Below are 19,266 nucleotides of genomic sequence, written 5' to 3'. Positions count from 1 at the left end.
AAAACAAAACAAAAAAACTGTATTCCCAAATTTTGCATAAAAAAAATACAATGTAAATATTTTTTTCTCCAAGTTGTTTTTTTCCATTTGCAACTGTTTTTTTTTTTTTTTTTTTTTTTCTTCTGCGGGTGTTTTTTCTTTGCTACAGGTTAAAAATCACCAATCGCAAGTGCACGAGTTTTGTCTCCCCCTTGCCGCGTTTTTAGAGACAAAAGTCACCTGTAACCACTGATGAAAAAAACTTCTTGAACATAAAAAAAAAATCTGCTGTAGAACAAAATTACAAAAATATTACTCCAAGTCGTGGTTAAAAAAATAGACATTAAAAGAATCTAATGAATAGTTCTTCGGGTTTTTTTTTTAAGTTATCTACAAGTATTTTTGTGAGCATGTACAAATGGATTTCTGGAGAAACGCCATGTGTGGCACTTGTGTGCCAAAATTCTAGCCAATCGGAATGGCGATTGTTCAACCATTCAAACGGAGAGGAGGGCGAGACACAACATTGCCGACCTGCTGGCTGCTTCTTCTTCATTATGGCAGATGATAGAAATGGCGAAACGCACTTGGAGTCTTCGGAGTTTACTTTGTTTTCTCTTAATGTCATGTACGAAAAGGATTTATCAAGCGAATATAATCACAATTTAAATATCAGTACATTTTGCATTTAAAATAGGGCACGAAAATCGATGGCGAGCCAACTAGTCCCAACGTGTAGTAAGAGAAAACAAAGTAGACTCCGTACCTGAGTTTAATTCAACTCATGAGGTAGGAGTGCTCACACGTGGCAGTGAATAAGTTAACATATTATAGATAATCGATCTACTAAAGTTTGCCAATTACAATTTAAAATGTAACCAGATGCAACAACCTGTCCGTCAATTATGTTAGCCTTCGTTCAGCCTTCACAAAAATCAAATCAAATGTGCTGTATGTAGCGTTTTTCATTTCATACATAAAAATATAATTCAAAGTGCCTCACTTTACAGCAAATCAACCCGTCCCACTTGACACACACACATACACTTGCCCACGCAAACAGACACACTCGCACACAAACACAGATTCAAGTAGAGGAGCACTTTGAGAGAGCAGACCTCCACCTAAGTAGCAAAATTCAAAGCATCGGCAAATTGAGCGGGCACTCAAAATTATCAACAAATTTTTCATGCAACAAGTTATTAAAAATTGGAACACCTTAGATTTGCCATGACTACTGCAATTATCTTTCATCATGATCTCAAGTCAACATACAGTAGCTGACAATATGAATGAACATACATTGTTTCACAAAAGTGAGTACACCCCTCGCATTTCTGCAGATATTAAGTATATCTTTTCATGGGACAACACTGACAAAATGACACTTTGAGACAATGAAAACTAGTCTGTGTGCAGCTTATATCATAGTTTATTTTCCCCTCTACTCAAAATATAGCCATTAATATCTAAACCCCTGGCAAAAAAAGTGAGTACACCCCTTAAAAACTACATCCCTTAATGCCCACATTGAGTACTGCTTGTCATTCATTTATTTTCCCCTCAAAATACCTCAAAATACAGTCCCTGACAAAAGTCTTGTCGCTTATCCATTTTGTAGAAACAATTGCTAATAACCTGTGTGCAGCTTATATCATAGTTTATTTTCCCCTCTACTCAAAATATAGCCATTAATATCTAAACCCCTGGCAAAAAAAGTGAGTACACCCCTTAAAAACTACATCCCTTAATGCCCACATTGAGTACTGCTTGTCATTCATTTATTTTCCCCTCAAAATACCTCAAAATACAGTCCCTGACAAAAGTCTTGTCGCTTATCCATTTTGTAGAAACAATTGCTAATAACCTGACTTTTAATTATTCAATTGGTTTCAGAAATGGCTCATATGAAAGCTAAGACCCTCCCAAATGATGTTGAATGTACAAAAATATATTTGTTTCACTGAAAAACGATTTAACATTTAATGAAGGGATAAAGGTCACATTTTGGCAAGGTAAAAGTTTTGTCGCCTACAGAAAGTAGTGTGAAAATTGAACAAAAAATGTACTTCAAGTACAAAAATATGTTACATAACATAAGCGAATTAAGTAGTGGTGCTGTGAGATCCAAATTTAATATTTTGTATGACTTCCATGGGCTTGAAGGACTGCATCCTTGTGGTTCGGCAAGGATTCATGCAAGTCATCAGGAACATCAAAGAAAGCAGTCTTGCATGCCTCCCAGAGGTCATCAACATTCTTGGGTTTCGTCTTCCATGCTTCCTCTTTCATCCTGTTCATGTCTGGTGACTGGGCCGGCCAGTCCTGGAGGAGCTTGATCTTTTTTGCCTTGAGGAACTTTGAGGTAGAGATTGAAGTATGCGATGGACAACCATCCTGCTGCAGAATTTGTCCATTTTTATGGTTAGGAATATAATAGGTAGCTAGGATTTGTTGATATTTCAGACTATTTATGTTGCCTTCCACCCTGCAGATCTCTCGCACACCCCCCATATTGGATGTAACCCCAGACCATGATTTTGCCACCACCAAACTTCACTGTTTTCTGAGTGAATCTCGGATCCATGCGTGCTCCAGTAGGTCTCCTGCAATATTTGCGGTGACTGTGGTGTAATTCATTGGAAGATTGATCAGAAAAATCCACTTTATGCCACTTTTCCAGCGTCCATCCTTTTGACAGGCTGTGGGCCTTGGCAAATGCCACACGTTTTTTTAATTGTCTTTTGTTTAGTGGTGGTTTCTGGGTACTGATTGGACCATGGAGGCCATTTCTAGACAGAATTCGGCAGACTGTTCTGGTTGACACAGGGACTTCAGGTGACCAGGTCTCGTGGAGCTCTGCTATATTGGAAAAAGGGCTGGCTATGGATTTTCCAGCCAACAACCGGTTCATCCCGAGCAGTTGTCTTGCAGGGTCGGCCTGACCTGGGCTTGCCAAAAACATCTCCAGTCTGTTCATATATTTTTTTAATCCTCTGAACCTGACGCTGAGACACATTGAAGGTGTCTGCCACATCTGGAGTGGATCTGGTCTTCAGGCTCTTGATAATTAACTCTTTGGTCTCAGGAGGAATCTTAGGCATCTTGTCAGAGGTCAGGTTGCAGTTGATTTGGCAGTCTCGTGCACTGGGGTTCTTTTTATACACACCTGAGATTTAATTGGTCAATTATAGGTAACGGGTGAAGCTCTAATCTGGGATTGTGAGCATCATTTGACAAGGCGACAAGACTTATGTCTTTGCAAAAATTGACTCAATGGGCTTTACCAAGCTGTAAACATCAGAACACTTTTAAACAGTTTTGTCTGGAACCGAAATGTTATTCCAAAACCTGTTGGGATTAAAGTTATCCATTTCTTGTAAGAAAATATTGATTACAAATATATTAGAGGGACACTTCAGGTCCATGTGCATGCAAGCGACAAGACTTTCGTCAGGTACTGTAAGTGCATCCAAATCATTTGTGCTTGCAAGTAGGCATGTGCCAGTATGAGATTTTGACGGTACGATAACCGTAAGCAAAAATACCGCGGTTTCACGGTATCACGGTATTGCAATTATAGCTCCAAAATTTTGAGTTGTATGGGTTTAAAAAAAAAAAACAAAAACAAAAACAAAACAAAAAACATATGAATACAATGTGAAAATAGATAAATTAACAAAAAAACAAATATTTTATATAAAATTAAAATAAATAGAACTTAGACTATACCCACAGCCACAGCTCAAGTTGCTCAATATTAGAGTAAGAACAAGATAATTGCAATAAAAAAGTAAAAACACTTCTAAATAAAAATATATACTGTATGACTTTTTTTGAGTGGGGGGGGGGCTCAAGTGAAGTTTCGCCATTTTCAGCCACTGTGTCAACTCTGGTCTACATGATGCCATGCCTTTGTGTTAAAAAGAACAAAGAATTCATAAGTTAATAAGTTAGTTAAAAATGTATAAATTAGTTTTATAAATTAGTTAAAATGTAAATATTGTTGAGGAAAGGTTTCATCAAAAAAAAAAAAAGGTGAGGAGTGAGACCTCCTTTCTCAATTAGCGATCTTTGACGCGTTCCTTTTTCTTTCCCCCTTCATTCAAGCTTGTTTCTCACTCAACGGCTGTGAGACATGAAACCTCGACGAAGCTGCTCTCCCAGCTTAGCCTAGCCTAACATTCGTCTTTGTAAGTTTTAGTTAGTATTGAATTTGAAAGGACGGCAACAAACAGGGGAAGGGTGAGCGCTGCAGCACCAAGCCACTTCGGCTGCATTTTGGCACATGAAAAATAGCGAATACCGTACTAAGGTATGATGGAAAATTTTAGTGGTTTTGAAACCGCGACGTTTTCACACCACGGTAAACCGTGAAACCGGTAACCGGCGCATGTCTACTTGCAAGTGAACATTATCCATGTCACTTAGGAAAATGGTGACCAAAGACAGTGGTGAGAAAAAGCAAAGAATGCTCGTAATTGAAACGAAGCAAGAAATAATTTTAAAAATGTAAATTAAAAAGAAAACATGACAAGAGCGTGTTAGCATTTTTGTAAATAGTCTAAGCTCGGCTGGCTTGGACTTTTGCTGTGTCGCTACACTGCAATAACACACCTCCTAAAAAATAGTTAACTTCCTTTGTTTTCAGTGTTAATTTCACTTATTTCGAGTAGATTATCTATCAGAGCTTCAAGTAAATTTTACAGCGCACCCATGCAGTTGAGGGAACACCACCTCACAAAGCAGTCTGCACCAGGACCAGACCAGCTAAAAGACAAACTATTGCTTAACCCCAGCGTGACTCCGATTACAACCCAGTGCATTCTGGACACTAGTCTCAAGTGTCACTAGCCAACAAGGCCAAGCATCGATCGCGCCATGATTACACCACCCTTTTGTTTCATTCATGAGGGATCAAATTCTTTCCCTGCTAACGCAGATAGGAGACGCAAAGGTTTTACATAAAGGGGACCAATGTGTTGAACTGAATCCACAATGCTATATTAGCGTGACGGCAATAGACAAGTGTCATGTATGCCTGGCTTAGACGATAAGCCACACAGATAAATGTCCCCCGCTGTCGTTTAAATGATAAACTGGAGGAGTTCTGCCTGGAAAGCTGTCATATTGGGATAATCCTGTAGAAGGCATAGAATTCACACGGGGGGGCTGCTCACTTCACAATCACTATTGCCAGAGTTTGACTGAGAAATATTAAGAGCGTTAGGAAATTGATGCTCTAGTAGATATTGCTGTCTTTTCAGTCTATACTGCTGCCATTGGGTGCCTGACGTAGACATGGACTTACCTACATACTTACACTGCTGGCCAAAAGTATTGGCACCCCTGCAAATCAGTCAGATAATGCTGACTTTCTCCAAGAAAATGATTGCAATTACAAATGCTTTGGTTGTAATATCTTCATTTACCGTATTGGCTCGTATATAAGACGATGTTTTTTGCATTGAAATAAGACTGAAAAAGAGGGGGTCGTCTTATATTCACGGTCTAGACATTATACCCATTCACGACGCTAGGTGGCGCCAGATGTCATTGAAGCCATGTTCTGCCATGACAGATCTCAGCTACTCTCAAGTTGAACCAGTTTGCATTATTTTATTGCAATGTTTTTCCTTATTCAGATTTCACTTTGATGGTTAATGCAGTTATTGCAGTTTTGTTGTTTTATTACAATAGATTGGTTTATTTACATTTCAAAAACCGGAGACCATTCATTTACGAATGTGATTGCACTTAAGTTGACTTATTTAAATGTTCAGATATTATGTTTTGAATGAGGCAAAATAACATGCTTTTTCTCTCAAATATATTGTTATAATCATCTGTTTTGGATGTACTGTAATTATTTTCTGTTTAAAAAAAATAATTTGGTGTTCAAAAAGTCTTTTTTCAAACTTGAGTCTTGAAAAAGTGGGGGTCATCTTATAATCAGGGCCGTCCTATATTCAGGCCAATACGGTATTTTGCTTGCAATAAAAAAAATAATAAAATAATTTAAAAAACACAAAGGAGAAAGGGAAAAAAATTAAATCATCATCCAGTGTTTCCCACCAATGAACGAGACTGTGGCGGCCCGCCACAGTCTCGTTTGCCCCCCCGCCGAGGGGGAAAAAAAAAAAAAAAGATAATAATCAGATGCGTCAGTCAGCCGACTACACAGCTGTAGCCCACTCCACTCTACTACCCGTGCGAGCGAGAGCGCGCGCATGCGTGCTTGCACACACACAGACACGGCGCCAACAGGTCGCGCTCATAGACGGGACTACTAGCCTGGTACACCAGACCCATAGCTGTGCTATGCAGGCATGAAAATTACTCAGCTTTCAGCGAAATTCGCCGTTTTGAAGTCAAAAAGGGCGACTTACGTCAATTGCGTAGATCCGAGGAGAAATTCTTTTTGGGAGGGGGGGGGGGGGGGGTCGGGAGGTTTTATTTTATTATTATTATTATCATCATGTGATTAACTTAGTACGTAAACTGATCGGTTCTTTAAAAAAAATGACACGGACAGTCAGCAAATCCTTCTAGATGCTTCGCTGACGAGAACCAATCATCGGCCCAAGCTGCGTGCCATTATTCCAAACGCGCGCACTCCTTACGTGAAACAAGGAGTGCTCGGCGAGCTTTTGGTTGCATTACAAAGCTGCGAAAACAAAAAGCAGGCCTTATCCACACCGGGGCAGACCAGAGCGCAGCATACACACTTGCCTGTATTTGCCAGCAGATTGAATTTGGTACGTAATGGTTTCAATCGTTTTCACATTTTGCGATATAAAAAAGTTAATGCCATTCGTTGCAGCTTACGTTGAACACTGCCAGAGCTAGCCAAATCTCCCATGAAGAAAAATAGCTCCCGTTAAATTGGCGTCAAGCTTGTGTATTTAGCGTTAATATAAACGAAGAAACACACTGTTGAGTCAAATTAAGCGGCATGCTCTCGGATTGAGGGGTCGCCTCGCATCGCATCGCTCCCGTCGTCCACCTTAGACGCGTTATTTTCGGCTGGGACTTGAGCTGACGGCCGGTGTCGGCACAACACCGGCCCGACGAGTGGTGGGAATGATTCTTGCTTCTTAAAGCTTTTCAGAAATACAGGGATCCCTCGTTTTTCGCGGTTAATGGGGACCAGAACCCGCCGCAATAAGTGAAAACCGCGAAGTAGCTCCCCCCCCCCCCCCCCCCCCCCCATTTTTTTGTGTGTGTTCAATGTATTTATTCAGATTTTACATTGGAAAAAAGATACATATATATAAGACATGTTTTTTCACTTTTTTCACCAAAGTATGACCACCAAAATGCTTGGCTTTATTAAATGCTTCATACTGAGTCTACTCAAACCCTCTCAGGCTTTGTTAAACGATGACTGACACATGTGCAAAGTTTTTCTTTTTATATATATATTTTTTGTTTGAAACAACTTATTTGATTGAATAATAAAAACACAAATGTCCTAGCCAAAATGTGGCCCAAACGCAAAACAACATTACTTCAATGGAAAAATTTGTTTCAATCAAGAAAAATAGTTTTCAAATGCTTTTTTTGTCTCAAATTTATTTTTGCAATCAAAAACATTTTTTTTTATTGAAGTGACTTGTTTGGGATTAAAAGCATAACTGTATTTTGATTGAAGCAACTTTGTTTTTGATAGAAGTAACTTTGTTTTTTGATTGAATAACAACACAAATCTACCTCCATCATTATTGAGAGAGAAAGAAATTAAGAAAGCTTTAAAACTAAAAGCCACCGGGGAGTCTTTTTTAATATTTATCTTTCATTACATAGACATGCCTCGTAGGGAAAGGAGATTGAGGGTTTAAAAAAAGGAGTTGGATGAGGCTGCTAAAGGCAGTGGATACCTCATCAGCTGGGTGAATAGCAGACCTGGTAAGAACAGGTTTGCAAGGATAGTCGGGTATTAAATACAATTATAAACACAATTACAATGTTATTTTTCTATAAGATTTTATGTCATTGCTTTATTAATCATTAGGTGCTAGAGTTGTTAAGTATGGATAATAATGAAATAATAGTTTTGAGAAAACTGTGCTGTTGGTGGCTCAGTGACCATCTGATGTGGGTTGTTCTCAGATGAACAAGTTGAGGAAGGAAGTTTTGATGCAGAGGTTGAAGGAAGAAAAGAGGCAGACTGACTGAGTCACAGCCAGAAAGTGTGGATGATAGTTTTGATTTCTATTCACTGTTGCCCTCTCCCAATTAAAGTATGACACAGTCGCAGCCAATTATTATCTAAAGCTGGTTAAAATTGAAGTTATGTTGTTTTAAGGTGTATTAAATACTTGTTCATGTGCCCCTTTTGATCTGCGAGCACCCGCCCCTCCACCGGTCTCTGCACGGCCCTGCTGAAACACAGTGTGGGTCGACAGAGCTCAATATTTTGTTGGGGTGTACAGTGTACTGGAACATATTTCCTCCACACCCTTCTCACCTTTTTAACCCCTGACCCATTTTCATGCCTGGCTATGAGAGTATGAGTCTGGCCACCATTCAGCAGAAAAAAAATTCCAGGGCGGAGCCAGCCACAGCAAATAGACAGCGGAGCAGACCAATCAGCGACGGGCTGACGCGACGTCGATAAAGCGACAAGAAACTAGCGAGAGACATTTCAACATATTCAACATGGCTAGCGCGAGACAGACTGTTGGTTTTAGCGACTCGATGTGTTTTTGGTCATGTAAAACCGAATTTACCACAGATTGGAACATATTGCCGCTGAGTCTGGTGTACCAGGCTACGGGACTACTGTCTGCTGCATTCTGCTGCATTTGGCGCGATCCGGCGACACCGCATACAGCAATTTATATTACATTCAGTGGTCTCAAAATGCCCCAAAGAGATACACCAGGCTTGAAAATGTACACACACACACCCTAACCCGAGGGTCAGAGACCCTCCCACCACAGTCTCCTAAAATCCTGTGGGAAACACTGTCATCATTTTACACAAAACTCCAAAAATAGGCCAGACTAAAGTATTGGCTTCCTTTTAGAAATCATGTGATCATGCTTCTCTAATTTGTGTAATTAACAGCACCTGTTACTTACCTGTGGCACATAACAGGTGGTGGCAATAACTTAATCACACGTGCAGCCAGTTAAAATGGATTAATGTTTACTCAACCTGTGTCCTTGTGTGTACCACATTGAGCATGGAGAAAAAAAAGAAGACCAAAGAACTGTCTGAGGACTTGAGAAGCAAAATTGTGAGGAAGCATGGGCAATCTCAATGCTACAAGTCCATCTCCAAACACCTGAATGGTCCTGTGTCTACCGTGCGCTGTGTCAGGAAAAAGTGTAATGCTAATGGTACTGTGGCTAACCTCCTTAGATGTGGACGAAATAAAAAATTTAACGGGAGATTTCAACGAAAGATTGTGCGGATGGTGAATAAAGACCCTCGACTAAAATCCAAACAAGTTCAAGCTGTCCTGCAGTTCGAGGGTACAACAGTGTCAACCTGTACCATTAGTCAGCGTCTGAATGAAAAGGGACTCTATGGTAGGATACCCAGGAAGACCCCACCTCTGACCCAGAGACATAAAAAAGCCAGGCTGGAGTTTGCCAAAAATTACCTGAGAAAGCCACAAATGTTTTGGAAGAATGTTCCCTGGTCAAAAAAAGTAGAGTTTTTTGGGAAAAGGCATCAACATACAGAGTAAAGGGGGGAAAAAACCAAGACCTTCAAAGAAAAGAACACGGTCCCCACAGTCAATCATGGCAGAGGTTCCCTGAGGATTTGGGGTTGCTTTGCCGCCTCTGGCACTGTACTACTTGACCGTGTGCATGGCATTATGAAGTCTGAAGACTACCCACAAATTTTGCAGCATAATTTAGGGCCCAGTGTGACAAAGCTTGGTCTCCCTCAGAGGTTATGGGTCTTCCAGCAGGACAATGACCCAAAACACATTTCAAAAAGCACTAGAAAATAGTTTGAGAGAAAGCACTGGAGACTTCTAAAGTGGCTAGCAATGAGTCCAGACCTGAATCCCATAGAACATCTGTAGAGAGATCTGAAAATGGCAGTTTGGAGAAGGCACCCTTCAAATCTTAGGGACCTGGAGCAGTTGGCCTAAGAAGAATGGTCTAAAATTCCAGTAGAGCATTGTAAGAATCTCATTGATGGATACCGAAAGCGATTATTCGCAGTCGCAGTTATTTTGTCTAAATCGGCGGTTCTTAACCTGGGTTCGATCGAACCCCAGGGGTTCGGTGAGTAAGTCTAAGGGGTTCGGCAAAGGGTTCGGTGAGTAAGTCTAAGGGGTTCGGCGAAGGTAAAGAAATGCAGAGCCCTATTTTCGTACTCTGATTAAATCTAGGTAAAGCGGCTTTTTAGACCAGGTTTTGGACTGGTTTGCTCCTTACTTACAGGCATCCATTTCGTTTAACTGCTAGTCCTCGATCTGATGTGCGGAGGAACTGGTTTGTTCAGTGGAAGGTTGACTCACACTTGGTATGACGGAATACAACAAACCAATAGGCAGCGTGGTCCCAAATTTTGACCTGTTTATTAAACATGTTGTCAAAATTTGAAGAATTTTGAACAGGAATTTGCCAAATAATTAGCTTGCTAGCTTAGATACAGTGCCTTGCAAAAGTATTCGGCCCCCTTGAACCTTGCAACCTTTTGCCACATTTCAGGCTTCAAACATAAAGATATAAAATTTTAATTTTTTGTCAAGAATCAACAACAAGTGGGACACAGTCGTGAAGTGGAACAAAATTTATTGGATAATTTAAACTTTTTAAACTTTTTTAACAAATAAAAAACTGAAAAGTGGGGCGTGCAATATCATTCGGCCCCCTTGCGTAATTACTTTGTAGCGCCACCTTTTGCTCCAATTACAGCTGCAAGTCGCTTGGGGTATGTTTCTATCAGTTTTGCACATCGAGAGACTGACATTCTTGCCCATTCTTCCTTGCAAAACAGCTCGAGCTCAGTGAGGTTGGATGGAGAGTGTTTGTGAACAGCAGTCTTCAGCTCTTTCCACAGATTCTCGATTGGATTCAGGTCTGGACTTTGACTTGGCCATTCTAACACCTGGATACGTTTATTTTTTAACCATTCCATTGTAGATTTGGCTTTATGTTTTGGATCATTGTCCTGTTGGAAGATAAATCTCTGTCCCAGTCTCAGGTCTTGTGCAGATACCGACAGGTTTTCTTCCAGAATGTTCCTGTATTTGGCTGCATCCATCTTCCCATCAATTTTAACCATCTTCCCTGTCCCTGCTGAAGAAAAGCAGGCCCAAACCATGATGCTGCCACCACCATGTTTGACAGTGGGGATGGTGTGTTCAGGGTGATGAGCTGTGTTGCTTTTACGCCAAACATATCGTTTTGCATTGTGGCCAAAAAGTTCAATTTTGGTTTCATCTGACCAGAGCACCTTCTTCCACATGTTTGGTGTGTCTCCCAGGTGGCTTGTGGCAAACTTTAAATGAGACTTTTTATGGATATCTTTGAGAAATGACTTTCTTCTTGCCACTCTTCCATAAAGGCCAGATTTGTGCAGTGTACGACTGATTGTTGTCCTATGGACAGACTCTCCCACCCCAGCTGTAGATCTCTGCAGTTCATCCAGAGTGTTCATGGGCCTCTTGGCTGTATCTCTGATCAGTTTTCTCCTTGTTTGAGAAGAAAGTTTGGAAGGACGGCCGGGTCTTGGTAGATTTGCAGTGGTCTGATGCTCCTTCCATTTCAATATGATGGCTTGCACAGTGCTCCTTGAGATGTTTAAAGCTTGGAAAATCTTTTTGTATCCAAATCCGGCTTTAAACTTCTCCACAACAGTATCTCGGACCTGCCTGGTGTGTTCCTTGGTTTTCATAATGCTCTCTGCACTTTAAACAGAACCCTGAGATTATCACAGAGCAGGTGCATTTATACGGAGACTTGATTACACACAGGTGGATTCTATTTATCATCATCGGTCATTTAGGACAACATTGGATCATTCGGAGATCCTCACTGAACCTCTGGAGTGAGTTTGCTGCACTGAAAGTAAAGGGGCCCAATAATATTGCGCGCCCCACTTTTCAATTTTTTATTTGTTAAAAAAGTTTAAACTATCCAATAAATGTTGTTCCACTTCACGATTGTGTCCCACTTGTTGTTGATTCTTGACAAAAAAAATTAAATTTCATATCTTTATGTTTGAAGCCTGAAATGTGGCGAAAGGTTGCAAGATTCAAGGGGGCCGAATACTTTTGCAAGGCACTGTATATCAGTTTTAAATTTGGAGAAAAAAATATATATATTAATCGTATAATTCCGAAGGGTTCGGTGAATCAATATGTGAAACGTGGGGTTTTGTATCTTTAGCAAGCTTAAGAAACACTGGTCTAAAGGTTTTGCTACCAAGTATTAGGCTGAGGGTGCCAATACTTTTGTCCGGCCCATTTTTGGAGTTTTGTGTGAAATGATAATGATTTTAATTTTTTTTTTTTTCATTCTCGTTTGTTTTTTTTTTTTTTTCATTGCAAGCAAAATAAATGAAGATGTTACTACCAAAGCATTTGTAATTGTAATCATTTTCTAGGAGAAATTGAGCATTATCTGACAGAATTGCAGTGGTGCCAATACTTTTGGCCAGCACTGTATGTGTAACTGCTATTAGTAATTGTACCTGCAGTAAGTTCAGTAATTAAGGATTTTGAGTAGGTTTTTGGGCTGTTAAACAAATTAATTGCTCTGCATTTGAGACGGAAAAAAAAAAAAAAAAAGTGTGGTTGTTGGCACTGTACAGCTTGATGTAGTCAGAATATCTTACTGCTCAGCATTCAAATGTGGTGGATTTTCTGTCGACCAAAAGTCTAATCCTGATCCATGCTGCTTCAGCACAACCCCTCGTCTCTCTGCCATTTATTTGACCATAATCTAAATAAACACACAAGCCACTGCACGTTGATGATACTAAGAAGGAAAACACTCCATAACTGATTTGGATGTGAATTCCGTCCAGTTTGTTATTAACCTTTTGACTTTATCTCTTCTCCTGCCTGCTGCTCTTCTTGCTCCACCACCTCCATATCTGATCTGAAGTGGCTCTTTCCCCTTCCACTCCACTTTGCATCCTCTGTTTTGGAAAGTGCTTGACAATAACCCTCATTTCGGAACCCTCTTCCAAGTTACACTGTGAAAAACAAAGGTTTAAAAAAAATGTTAAAAGGAGCCAGATGTCAGATAGGGGGCCAAAAAATGTTTTGCAACCAGGATCTAAACCGTGACGCACTCAACACCCCATTCCTTGTGCTTTGGGTTGCCAATTAAGTGCTTTGCAATGGACAATCAAGCTGCGTTATCAGACCAATGTTGCATTTCAATCAAAAAAGCCGGAGGCTTACAAACTATTGTAGAGAGATTTGTTCCCATATACTTTTTTTCATTTTACTTGATATTCATTTCGATATTGTTCGTCTTTCTGACTTTATTTGGATAAGAGTGCAGAGTTCAGGGAAGAAGGTGAGAGCCATGACATAAACAAATACAGTGGTATGAAAAAGTAGCTGGACTTTTTGGAATTTCTCATATTACTGCATGAAATCACCACCAAATGTGATCTGATCTTTGTCAAAATCACACAGATGAAAAAACAGTGTCTGCTTTAACTAAAACCACCCAATCATTTATAGGTTTTCATATTTTAATGAGGATAGTATGCAAACAATGACAGAAGGGGGAAAGATAAGTAAGGGAACTATCACATTTAATATTTTGTGCTTCACTAAACTTCAACCAGACGCTTCCTGTAGCTGCACATCAGTCTGGCACATCGATCAGGACGAATCTTGGCCCATTCTTCTCTCCAAAACTGCTATAGTTCAGTCAGATTCCTGAGGTGTCTGGCATGAATCGCTGTCTTTAGGCCATGCCACAGCATCTCAATGGGGTTCAAGTCTGGATTTTGACTTGACCACTCTAGAACGTGTATTTTGTTCCTCTGAAACCATTCTGAAGTTGTTTTACTTCTGTGTTTTGGATCATTGTCTTTGTGAGAGAATTTTATTAATGCTTAAAACATCATATTTTGTATGCTTTTGTTATGCTTGCATGAGAGCATTGTAGCATAGAGCATCATTGTTATATTAACCTGTTTGAGTGTGCCTTCCCATAGCCTTGACTATTGTAGACTGTATCACAATATGCCCAAATATGGACTGTTATGTTCCTGTGTTTTCCAATATGCCCTGAATGAATACAATGGGTGGCTGTGGCTTAACAGACTGAGCTCATCATCGTTCTAGCCAGAACCGGTGTTCAAGGTCATAACTTGAGGTGTTTTTCCCCTACTGGAGATGTTTTTCTGTAACATGAGATGTTTTTACCAGGATATGCGATAGTAAGTTTCGGTTTTGTTTCCATGATGTCAACCCATAAATAGAGGCATGCCCTGCATTTGTCTTTTGTCCACATGCGGAGAGGACGCTTTTTGAGCCTTCGAAGCAAGACAATCCTTGGCTGAGTCTGATTCTGTTCTCTTATTTGATACTTGTCTTGGTGTTCAAGAGTGAATTTCCCTGACAGTCTTGTTGCAGCATTCATCCGCTTTTTAACTTAAACTGTCTGACAGACGGCCTCAGTTCTTCCTGCAAAACATCCTGATGAACTTTTGAATTCATTCTTCCATTAATGATATCAAGTTGTCCAGGCCCTGAGGCAGAAAAACAGCCCCAAATCATGATGCTCCCTCCACCATGCATCACGGTGGGGATGAGGTGTTGATGTTGGTGAGCTGTTCCCTTTTTCCTCCACACATGACGTTGTGTGTTGCTTCCAAACAATTGTACTTAGGTTTCATCAGTCCACAAAATATTTTGCCAAAACTTCTGTAGTGTGTCCAAGTGCCTTTTTGCGGACATTAAACAAGCAACAATGTTTTTTTTAGACAGCAGTGGCTTCCTCCATGGAGTCCTCCTATAAACACCATTCTTGCCCATTGTTTTACATATAGTTGATATGTGCACAGAGATATCGGACTGTGCCCGTGATTTCTGTAAGTCTTTAGCAGACACTCTAGGGTTCTTTTTTACCCCTCTGAGTATTCTGCGCTAAACTCTTAGCGTCTTCTTTGGTGGACGGCCACTCCTTGGGAGAGAAGCAACAGTGCCAAACTCTCTCCATTTGTAGACAACTTCTCTGACTGTCGGTTGATGAACATCTAGACTTTAAGAGATGGTTTTGTATCCTTTCCCAGCTTTATACAAATCAACAATCCTTGATCTCAGGTCTTCAGACAGCTCTTTTGACCGAGCCATGATGCACATCACACAATGCTTCTCATCAAGACAATTTTTACCAGGTGTGTGTTTTATAGTGGGCAGGGCAGCTTTAAATCACTCATCAGTGATTGGGCACACACCTGACTTAAATTGTTTGGTAAAAATCGGTTTCAATTGCTCTTGAAGACTCCTTAGATAGAGGCTTCACTTACTTATTGTCCCCCCTTCTGTCATTGTTTGCATGTCATCCTCATTAAAATATGAAAACCTATACAGTGCCCTCCATAATTATTGGCACCCCTGGTTAAGATGTGTTTTTTAGCTTCTAATATTTTTTTTAATTCAGATAATATGGGACCTTAATGGAAAAAAAGAGAAAAATCCAACCTTCAATACAAGTGCATTCATTCAGTGGGGAAAAAATCCCACATAAAGAAAAAATGTTTGACATCAAATAATGTGTGTCACAATTATTAGCACCCCTGGTGTTAATACTTTGTACAACCCCCTTTTGCCAACAAAACAAGGTCTGGGGACTGAGATAGCCATGGGAGGAGCTTAATTTTCAGCTGGTGAACCATTTCTGTGTAGATTTGGCCATATGTTTAGGGTCATTGTCTTGCTGAAAGACCCTGTGACCCTGTGGCTTTCGGGCAGAGGGCAACAGTTTTTGATTTAAAATGTCCTGGTATTTCAAAGCATTCATGATGTCATGCACCCTGACAAGGTTCCCAGGGCCTTTGGAAGCGAAACAGCCCCACGGCATCACTGACCCACCCCCATACTTCACAGTGGGTATGAGGTGCTTTTCAGCATGCGCATCTTTCGTGGCACGCCAGACCCACTTAGAGTGTTTGTTGCCAAAAAGCTCAATCTTGGTCTCACACAAAAATACACACAGTCAGATGAGACCAAGTTGCCGGGGGGTTACATATTAATGGCTATATTTTGAGATATTTTCAGAGGAAAATAAATTAACTATTAGATAAGCTGCACACAGACTACGATTAGGGGTGTGACAAAATATCGAAATGGCGATATACCATGATACTTTGTATCGACGCCCAATCCATTTAGACTGGGAGCGTTCGTTCATTCGAAATAGGGCTGCAGCTATCGATTATTTTAGTAGCCTAGTAATCGATACACTATTTATTTCGAATAATCGAGGAATCGGATAGGGGGCATAAAGAATTTAAAAAACCTGAGCTGAGCCTCACACGGTATATAAAATGAAAAAAAAGAGGATCTATGTACAACAAAAGAACAATTGGCTAACTTACATAGCAAAAGTCCGCTAGATTAAATGCTATAAAATGCTAACGCTTTTTACAATGCTCTTAACAAATGGCTCAGACACATATTCCCACAAAAAATGGCTAAATATACCTTTAAACTAAATTACAAATGCATTCAAAAAATCATTAGCTCAAACAAAAACTTAGCTTATGTTGGTCTTAACAGGGAGCAGATGGATTTAGTCATGTGAAATGAGGTAGACTAGAGGGCCGTGTATCCACCCAAATCAATGAAAATAGATGCAAACACTTTCAAAACAATCCATTACAACCCCACTTTAATTAAACGAAGACTTGAAGCAGCAAAATTTAATTTGAATCTTTTTTTCTAATCGAATACTCGAGTTAATCGATTAATCGTCGCAGCACTAATTCGACACTAGAGCATTCGCAGTCATTCCGTCTGATTTTTCGGGGCATTTACAGGTGACTTGCTGTTCATTTCCTGTTGAGTTTGAGTCACTACCTAATAATTTGGGTGATTCCCAGGTCACTTTCTGTTCTGTAACTCAAAATAAACAGGAAGTGACCCATAAAATCCCCCAAATCAACAGGAAGTAACTGAAAATTAACAGGTAAATAACCTTAAATGGCCCAAAATTACCTCATTGCCTGGCGTTGGCTGCCAGTGACGGCCATAGACGTTCAATCCGTTTGAAGTGGGAGGATGGCTGCGAATCATCGTTCATTCGCTGCCACCCTCCCAGTTCAAACGGATTGGACGTCTACTAGTGATAAACTCATTCCAATTCACAGCAGAAGCTTATTTTTCTGTTTTTTATTTGTTTGTAGAATATCCTAGAATGATTTCCTGACCAATGTATCGATAATCGTTTTATCGCCATATCGTCAGACCATCGTTATCGTGAACTTTGTATCGCATATCGTATCGTGAGGTAAGAAGAGGTTCCCACTCCTAAACTCGAAATGAAATGAATGACAAAGCAGTACTCAATTTGGACATTAAGGGATGTAGTTTCTAAGGGGTGTACTCACTTTTGTTGCCAGGGGTTTAGATATTAATGGCTATATTTTGAGTAGAGGGGAAAATAAATAAACTCTATTAAATAAGCTGCACAAAGACTACTTTTCATTGTGTCAAAGTGTAATTTTGTCAGTGTTGTCCCATGAAAAGATATACTTAAATATCTGCAGAAATGCGAGGGGTGTACTCACTTTTGTGATACACTGTAGCAGGAACAAAATGTAAATGTTTTCTATTTTGGGCTGCTGTACTTTTTACACCATTGTGCAGTCACTGGCACACAGTGGTGCCCCCAGGGGGTGGCCATGGCCACCCCTATAAATTGGTTGGCCACCCCACTGGCCACCCCGCTTGCCAGTACCTTGTTAGATTGTTGTAGCATCAGTTATGCATTTCGTCCCAAATGAATGCATTTATTTTGTTTCGTTAAATGTAGGGCTGTCAAATTTATCATGTTACGGGCGGTGATTAATTTTTTAAAATTAATCACGTTAAAATATTTATCGCAATTAACACATTCACTGTAGGACTCATTCACGCATTGCCGCAATCAGCCTGCAATGGCGCCGTTTTACTTATATACAGAGATAAGAGGCAGAGTGGAGTAGATACAAGCATTCATTGGGGCCGTGCTTTTATTTGGCAAAAGCTTTAAAGATATAGCATTTGCAGCCACCACACACAGTCATGGTTGCACCACTTCCCATTATGCATTTGGGCAGAACAGTTAAGTCGCTACAGTATCATTTACTGAATGTTCAACAAATACACTAGATGGCAATATTTAGTCACAATATACAAACTCACATTTATCCTTTAAGAATTACACGTCTTTCTATCCGTGGATCCCTTTCACAGAAAGAATGTTAATAAAGTGAATGCCATCTTGTGGATTTATTGTTATAATAAACAAATACAGTACTTATGTACAGGATATTGAATGTATATATCTCTCTTATCTTTCCATTCCAACAATAATTTACAGAAAAAGATTGGCATATTTTAGAGATGGTTTGAATTGCGATTAATTAAGATTAATTAATTTTTAAGCTGTGATTAACTCGATTAAAAATTTTAATCGTTTGACAGCCCTAGTTAAATGTACACCTTATGCCTAATATATACATAACACAATAAAACAGAATTGTTGTGGAACTCAAAATGTTGACTGGACAGTAATGGACTAGGCACATTAAATCATTAGTAACATCAAATATTACACTATACACCAAAGTATATCAGTAGCCGTGTCCTTAAGTCTTTCTGATAGTTTTCCCCTGACCTTTTTACTGCAATAATATAATGAAAACCTGAAATTATGGCTTTTCGTTTTGGCCACCCCAAGATTTTAAGTGGCCCCATCTGGCCACCCCTATGAAAAATTTCTGGAGGCGCCACTGCTGGCACATCGTTATCATGACAAGCATGCGTCTAACGCCGTCCTTAACTAATTAGTTGTAAATAACATGCACACTTTAGCAAAAGAAATTTCTATTCAAGGCGGGCTAAATCTGGTTGAATTAAAAAGTGGGAGAAACTAATGAGAATCACTGTAGCACCTCTGGAAAAACAATATTCGGACAAGCTTGTTGTACTCAATTGGATATATATGATGATGTTGACAACAAATTTTAGTGCACACCACACATTTATCAGTGTTTTTGTCTTGAGTAAAAGAAGCAAAAGAACAAAAATGGGGTTGTATTAATACTTTTGTGACAAATTCTTGCTTGGGGCTAACTCTT

At 39.8% G+C, this 19,266-nt stretch overlaps 1 protein-coding gene across 4 annotated transcripts in view; it reads left to right on the top strand.

The window, feature by feature from the left end:
• zranb3 (zinc finger, RAN-binding domain containing 3) overlaps nucleotides 1–19,266 on the top strand; it is a 311,366-nt gene that overhangs the window by 189,950 nt on the left and 102,150 nt on the right. The window lies entirely within an intron of this gene.

Source organism: Corythoichthys intestinalis, chromosome 2 (genome assembly GCF_030265065.1).
Source record: "Corythoichthys intestinalis isolate RoL2023-P3 chromosome 2, ASM3026506v1, whole genome shotgun sequence".
NCBI classification, from domain to species: Eukaryota; Metazoa; Chordata; class Actinopteri; order Syngnathiformes; family Syngnathidae; genus Corythoichthys; species Corythoichthys intestinalis.
The sequence above is the reverse complement of the archived record's forward strand: the minus strand, read 5'-3'. Positions and strand labels throughout refer to the sequence as shown.